At 44.8% G+C, this 6,570-nt stretch overlaps 1 pseudogene; it reads left to right on the forward strand.

The window, feature by feature from the left end:
- The first annotated feature begins 968 nt into the window (after window positions 1–968).
- LOC141042938 (uncharacterized) lies at window positions 969–5,478 on the forward strand (annotated as a pseudogene).
- The last annotated feature ends 1,092 nt before the right edge of the window (window positions 5,479–6,570 follow it).

The following is a 6,570-nucleotide window of genomic DNA, read 5'->3' on the forward strand; positions in this document are numbered from 1 at the left end:
CAACAATTTGAGCACGGACCAGCTGAAGATAATTGGATCCGGAACCGATATTCAAATCACGCCCCACCTGCTGTGTTGCGCACATGCGGTGTGTGTGCAGCCCGCGGAATTGCTAGCACTGGTAATTTTTTGTTCAAACGTTGAATCAGTGGCATAATCATGGTGAGGATGCAATGGATTACCTGAACAGGAGATCCACGGCGAGTGAGATGAAGGAGACCGATAATTTTTCAATGACGAGCGAACTCTGTGGAGGGATCAGGATTGGCTTTCCTTTGGAGAGCTCGCCTGTCGCCACCGATGCTAGATGGAGAGAGATCTGGAACTCATCTGCGGACGACCCCACAAGTTAGTCAAATACTTGGAGGAACTATTTGAGAGCCCACATGTCAGTATGAGTTTGAAGTCCACCTACCACATTTTCTCATCTCAGATGGAGGTACTCCTCGTAGGACTCATATAAGGCCGACCCCACAAGTTAGTGAGAGACTTAGAGGAATTAGTAACTGAGAGCCCACTTGTCAGTGTCATCGACGGTCAAGTGAAGTCGACCTACCACATCTCGTCACGCCCAAGAAACATGTCCATCTCTCATGCGTCGCAAAACTCACCCCACATATCAGGTTATTCTTCTCCTGCACGGAAAAAAAGAAGTAACCTCTCTCTTTCTTTCTCTCTCTCTCCCTCTATCTTTCTCATTTCTCTCTCTCCGAGGTTCAAAATCATTGAAGGGGATCGCTGACAAGCTGCAGGGAAGCAGACCCCCCCGCAATTTAGAAAGGTGTGACTTCCGAACAATCAGCGCATAAGATTCGGCAATCAAAGGTTAGTAAAAAATTTATCAATGCACCTTTTGCGTGGCGATTCCTGATACACGAGATTCAATTTGTTGATGAATTTGTTGTGGTCGGTATTCATAGAATAAAATTGTTTAGTTTTACACTGTAGCTTTGATTTGAGTTTGTTTTTTGTTTTGTATCCTCTCGTCCTTGTAATACAAGGTTGTTACTTTTGTTAGGTTTCATGGTTATCTTTGTGTTAAGTGTTGCACAAGCAAATTAGCATCAGAGGATCTCACTTTGGTTGAGGCTGTAGTTTAATTAAAAATTAATATATGTAGATATTTATATATGTTAATTATATAGAACTAAAAATATATCTCTGTTGATATCGACTTCGAAAAGTTTCAACACTGATACTGCAGGTTTATAACCTTTATATTTATTACGTCTCTTTTTCGAGGCAGATGTTCAGGAGTGCGTCATCTGGTCAGGACAACAGGGACGGTCAGTCTTTGAATGACATCGGCAAGGATTATGGGAGGTAGGTAATAGTAAGGCAGTTGAACATTAGTGTTTGGTCTTTTATTTCTGGGACGTTTGCTGTCAAGCTGTCACCACTGAGAACACCAAATAGTAGATCATTAACAACAACAAAAATGATTTATATATCCAGGATGAATGCTATAATATCTGTTTATCCTATGCATCTACTCTGCAGTTGAGTATCGAGAGGTGGAAGAAAAAAATTACTACAAAACGAGAAGAAGATCAAGGATGCAGATGCTGTCAAACACACACATGCCATGCGGGATGGAATAATTGGAGTCAAGAGTGAGATACAAGTTCTTGGCAAACGCCCTAACCAGGAGCATGGTGTGCAATAGACACCTGCCAAGAGGAGCATTCTAAGCAGCAGAGACTCCACTAAGCAGATTGTGTAGGTAACGGCGAAAACTTCAAACGCTGGTTTTAACGTACGTGGAAGTTTTAGTCGCACGTGCCTCTAATTATTTTTTGGTTTGAAGACACAGATGCCCACAAAGGCGCAGAGCAGGCGTTGTGACGGCCCAGCATTTGTAGGCGGTCATAATGAAGAGGTACAGGGTAACATAGTTTCCTTTGATGCAAGCAGAAGGATCATTGGCAACAAAAGCATTGGTGTTCAAGGATTCGGTACGGTTGGCACAAGCAAGAAGAGCCCAATGACAAAATCAAACATAGGAGCAATAAGCTTTACCATACAGCAGCATCAGACAGCAATACAGGTGACAACATATACGAACGTGCAACAACATTTAAAGAAAATGTATATTTTTTTGTGAGCAATTTTTTCTTTGTTTTCGTCTGGTATATTTAAATTGCAGTATCTTCCACACGCAGGTGTACGAGGAAGGAAGCAAGTATCGCGGTAGTCCACGGATCGATGAAAACATAAGGCAAGGTCCTTTGAAAGGATCACCTGTGGCGTTCAACATGAGGGGTCCTTCCAAAGGATCTCCGATGGCATTCAAAATCGTTAGCGAAATCACCAATGCACGAAGGTTGTCGCCAAGATTTGCTGGACAAGAGAGGCATGGGAAAACAAAGGTGACGTCGGAACTATGCTTTTTCAATTCAACGCACAAACAGTTTTATGGGAGAACAGGGTAAAGTGCAAAATAGGAGGACGGTTGTCCGTCTTGTACGACTGTATGTGTAGTTGTTCTTTTATATAGGATGTTGTTGTGCCTCTCCGGTTGTATGGTGTAAACAGAAGCACATCTGTGCCTCTTTGTGCAGATGTGTGTGTAGCATGGTCACATTCGTGCTGCTGGGTGTAATGTGAACAGTGCCTCTGGTGTACCGCTTATACTCGGTGAAGAGGCACGGGTCTGGTTTTGGTATTCCAGATGATCCCTGATGAGTCATATAAATCTTTTGTTTAGAAACTAAAAAAATGCATATGCTGCTCTGGACATCTAATTCTGTTTCTTGCCATGTGTTCAGGATTTGGCGGAGGGGATAACAGATGAGGGAAAGAAATATCATAGTTCTCCATCCATTTCGAAGGAAACGCAACGTTCACAGCAGCAAGTAGCGTACAATGCCAGCACGGATTGCATGGTAGAAGCAGCACAGTCCCTTAGTTGCACGAGTGCCGGAGAAACATGGAGCAGCATTGCACAATGCAACATTGGAGAGGCAGACTGATTTATGGATTTGGCCGTGCCATGCAGAAATGACGCTGCTGCGTGTGACAAACAACAGAGCAGCAGCAGCTCCGCTGTAAGTGGACCTGTGGCTGGCGATGAGACTGATGTCGTGAGAACTGAATGCGATCAGACGAACGAAGACACGGTAGACAGAATCATCATGGCGCCGCCGACCATTGTAGAGAAAGAAATGGACGACATGTTTAAAGAAGGCATATACCCAACGATTCAGGAGGTCACCGAAGCGCTCGAACCAGAGGGTGGTATGGTATTCGGATCATTGGATGAGTGCTTTTTGTTTTTCTGCAGATATGCTAGAAAGGTTGGCTTTGCTGCCAAGCGATCAACGAGCAGAAGATCGACATATGATCAACAGCTTGACAAGCAGGTGTTTCAGTGCACCAAGGAAGTGCAGAATAAAACAACTGAGAGACATGTTAAGGAGAGAAGGAGCAACTACTTGATCCGGACAAGCTGCCCAGTCCAAATAACAGCCAAGAGGGATACAAATAGGAGGAAATGGTATCTGAAGAACGTGTGTCTAGAGCACAACCACCAGCTTCACCCATCTGATTGGATGCTGAAGTTGATGAGATGCTATAAGAAGATGACACCTCAGGAGAAATTCTTTATACAAGTGCTGCAGAAGGCGAGGTTAGAACCAAGGAAGGTTATGCAGATTTTTACTGCCATGGGGAAACCGAGGTGAGAAATTATGTTCAACACGATTGACATAAGCAACATTGCATGCCGGGACAGGGCTGGAGAGCGCGGCACTGATATCGCAGACACCATGGAACTGTTTGCTGATATGCAGAGGCGGAGGCCGGGATTCCACCATGTGGAAGAGACAGAGAACAATGTAGTGCGCGGCCTGTTCTGGACAGACTCCTTGTGTAAGATGAATTATGATCTATATGGAGATTTCGTGTCTTTTGACACGACATTCTCTACGAATATATATGGCTTGCCATTTGCACCAATTATAGGTGTCCACAACCAGGTGTCGACCGTCCTGTTTGGAGTAGGCCTTTTGAAGGATGAGAAAATAGGGTCATTCAAGTGGCTCCTAAGCACGTTTGTCGAGGCAATGGGAGGTAAAGAGCCGAAATACATAATAACAGACCAGGACCAGGCGATGAAGACTGCAATAAAGGAAGCTCTTCCGAGAACGAGGCACAGGTTCTGCTGGTGGCATATTAGGAAGAACCTGAAGGAAAATAACGCAGCTGTGTTTGCGCAGCACCCAGGGATGTCTGATGATATATTTCGATCGTCAAAAACTCACTAGATCAAGACGAGTTTGAACGTGCATGGAAAGCAGCAATTTCTCTGCACAAGGCGGAAGGCAACAAACACCTGAACACGCTATGGGAACTCCGAAATTTTTGGGTGCCGGCCTACTTCAAGGACTGTTTCTATCCTTTCTCGTCAACAACCACTCGCAGTGAGAGCACGAATTCAATGTGGAAGAATTACGTCGACCACAAGGACACTATAAAAAGGTTTGTTAATGCGTATCACATGATTCAGCAAAATTGCCTCGCCACGCTTGACAAGAAAAGACACCGAACATAAGAGAAGGCGCCATCACTAGAGATGGGTTTTCTGATTGAAAGACAAGCAAGTCAAGTATACACGAATGAAATTTTTAGGAAATTCCAGCTGGAGCTACGGAACCGGACTTACTTCAAGTGCTCTGACCTGGCAAAGGGGAGGCAGTATTTTTTAAAAAAGATTATTGAGCCTCGGGAAAAAGTGTGGAAACCATATCCGGGCGAGGAATTTGACAGGTCTGAGTTCAGGGTAGATGTGGATGAGCAAAAAAATAATATAGTTGCAGCTGCAAGAAAATGAGTAGGGATGGCATTTAGTGCTGCCATGTGCTTAAGGTGATGGACCAAACAGGCATGATCAATCAACTTCCAAAATCCTTTGTCATCCCCAAATGGACCAAGAATCTATCAGAGAGTCTGAGAGTTCTGTCTACAAGTCAAGGTGATAGCATGACCATACAAGACGATGAAACTATGAGATTCGGCCTCGCTTACGCGGAGTTGTCGGATATCTGTTCAAATGCTTGCAGAAAAGAGAAGGCATACCGTGTGCTGCGTGAGTGTACGGTAGATATGAAAATAAAAGTCATGGCGGCACTTGCCGAGGAACCAGACACATGCATTCTTGCCGAAACTCTCAAGAACCCTCCCATGAGTGCCTCAAATGGTACGAAAAAAGGAGATCGAATCATAGCTGGTTCTGAGAAGAAAGGAAAAGGAAACAAAGCCGCATCCAAGTGCGGCCGTTGTAGAGTAAAGGGTCACAGGAAAACAAACTGCCCGGATAACCCAGAAGTCCAGGAGAGGATGAGGATTGAAGAGGAGAAGAGGAAATCGCGGTAGGAGAAGAGGGCAAGGTTAATGAAATGGCCGACAACACCGACAACACCATCGAGGACATCAAACGGCTCAGGACAATGCACTCCTAGCCCAGGAGGAAGACGTTAGACGCCAGCAACTCCAACGACCCCACTGACAGCAGGGAGCATTTACCAAAGTCTTGCATGTACGCTAGAATCGAACATCACACAAGCCAGGCACACAGAATGCATGCAGGGAAGCCCGGGACAAGGCACGGAATCTGCGCAGTCCATTTTCAGAAAGGAAAGGTCTGAGTGGAGACTTTTTGGTACCGGAGAACAGTACGAATAGAAAAATTAAAAGGTAATAATGCAGCTTAAACAGGACGTAAGCAAAAAACAGTGATGGCCGCAATCTTTCGCTTTGTTTTTATGTATGAATATTAATTTTACAGGTAAATAGGTTGAATAGCTACGCAGAAGGGTGGGGTTGCACAAGGGTCGAGAAGGAAGAATGGATCGCTGAACATTCAAAAACAAGGCCGCACGTGGAGCGATGAAATAGCAAGCAATTGGTGGGGAGGGCGGGCGGTTGTCGAATATTTATTTTCTTGTGCTGTGGTTATAAGAACGGCTTGTAAGTTAATTTGCTGCAGTTATAGAAACAAAACAAATTTAAATAAGAATGCCTTTTGCTTCTTTATGTATTTTTTACTCGGCAGACAAAAATATCAGAGGCACAGGTTTCCTTGTTATTTTCCGCAGCCGCGTCGGTTTCTGAACGTGGATGTTGTAAGCATACAAGCATGCTTCTCTGCTGCGTGACAAAGAGATAAAAATAACCCAAGGGCACAGGCAGCCACGGCCATGCCACCGGTGAGTGTTCAACCGTGACTCTCACGGTTGCATGGTCACGCCCGCCGTTATGGAACGAAAACGTTTTTAAGCACAGAATCTGGGTCGTGCTTCTGGGGTTGCATAACCGTGGCTTTCATGGTAACTGTGCCTCGCCTGTGCTTCCGGGGTTGCATAACCGTGGCTTTCGTGGTAACTGTGCCTCGCCTATTCTAATGCATGTTCTTCCGTTATGAATGCATGACTGTAAGTAATTCAAATAACCATGCTTGTGATGCGTGTCCAACCGTGCCTCATGTGCCTTCACGCTGTGCTTCTGTCATGCAAAGATTTCAAACTGAATGGGTCACGGTTGTGTTTGTTTTTCTGTTTCACAAATGGATAT

This window comes from Aegilops tauschii, chromosome 3 (genome assembly GCF_002575655.3).
Source record: "Aegilops tauschii subsp. strangulata cultivar AL8/78 chromosome 3, Aet v6.0, whole genome shotgun sequence".
NCBI classification, from domain to species: domain Eukaryota; kingdom Viridiplantae; phylum Streptophyta; class Magnoliopsida; order Poales; family Poaceae; genus Aegilops; species Aegilops tauschii.